The sequence below is a fragment of the Myotis davidii genome, unplaced genomic scaffold, assembly GCF_000327345.1.
Source record: "Myotis davidii unplaced genomic scaffold, ASM32734v1 scaffold2788, whole genome shotgun sequence".
In the NCBI taxonomy this organism is placed as follows: Eukaryota; Metazoa; Chordata; class Mammalia; order Chiroptera; family Vespertilionidae; genus Myotis; species Myotis davidii.
The window spans coordinates 9119-10672 of record NW_006298993.1 but is presented as its reverse complement, the minus strand read 5'-3'; positions in this window follow the sequence as shown (position 1 = coordinate 10672).

Sequence of the window (1554 nt, the reverse complement as noted above, 5' to 3'; positions counted from 1 at the left end):
CATGCCTGGGAGCTACCCTGACTTCCTGGAAAACCCATGCAAATCACTTTTCACCTCTGCCCCCCACTATCTCTCTCTCTCTGTGTGTTTCCCCTCTTTCTGTCACTGTCATTCACCGGCGACCGAACCCACAAACGCACAAAAACGTTATCTTTTCCGACCAGCATCCGAAGCATCGAAAAGCAGTGGGGACGAACCCACCGGGGACTCCACGGCCTCGACACAGAACAAAGACACACGCCCCGTCCGATCTGATTAGCAAAGCGGGGAGCAGCCTGCGCCTCGGCCGACGCCTCCTGCAGCTGCCGGGCGAACAAAAGGCCGATTTTTACGGATTCGCTCGGCGGGGCCCGGCTCTGGCAAAAGGGGAGCTTTCTTCCCGTCCTGGCCGGATTCCCCGGGGGATGGGGATGGGGGGGTGGCAGGGGGAGCAACAACCGATCCCCAACACAGGCAAAGGCTCAGAACTGATATCTGCTTTTTTTTGCATTTTGTTTTTTTTTTGCAGGGGAACTGTGGACGCCGTGTGTGTGTGTGTGTGTGTGTGTGTGTGTGTGTGGCATGACAAGATTTCCATGGACTCCCCGTGAGGGATCCGTATGCAGGCCGCTACTTCATACAGGCTTTCACACACACACAAACACATGCATGCACACACGCACACACATACATACACATGACAATCTATAGACTACCCGTGAGGGATCCGTCTGCAGGCCGCTACTTCATAGAGGCTTTCACACACACAAACACATGCATGCACACACGCACACACATACATACACATGACAATCTATAGACTCCCCGTGAGGGATCCGTCTGCAGGCCGCTACTTCATCAAGGCTTTCACACACACACACACACACGCATGCATGCACACACGTGCACACACACACACACATGACAATCTATAGACTCCATGTCAGGGATCCGTCTGCAGGCTGCTACTTCATAAAGGCTTTAACACACACACACATGCATGCACACACGTGCATACACACACACACACATGACAATCTATAGACTCCATGTCAGGGATCCGTCTGCAGGCTGCTACTTCATAAAGGCTTTAACACACACACACATGCATGCACACACGTGCATACACACACACACACATGACAATCTATAGACTCCATGTCAGGGATCCGTCTGCAGGCTGCTACTTCATAAAGGCTTTAACACACACACACATGCATGCACACACGTGCATACACACACACACACATGACAATCTATAGACTCCATGTCAGGGATCCGTCTGCAGGCTGCTACTTCATAAAGGCTTTAACACACACACACACGCACAATCCATAGACTCGATGTGACGGATCCGTCTGCAGGCCGCTACTTCATAAAGGCTTTCACACACACACACACACACACACGCACACACACACACAGAGAGAGAAAAGAAACATTTCCTAAAGCAACAGCAGTCTGGGCAGGATGCTACACATGCACTTTTGTACAACCTGGACCACACAGGCGGTCGGGGGGCTCGGGGGGAAAACCGCTGGGCGACACCCCCACCCCCCCCCGCCCCCCGACGAC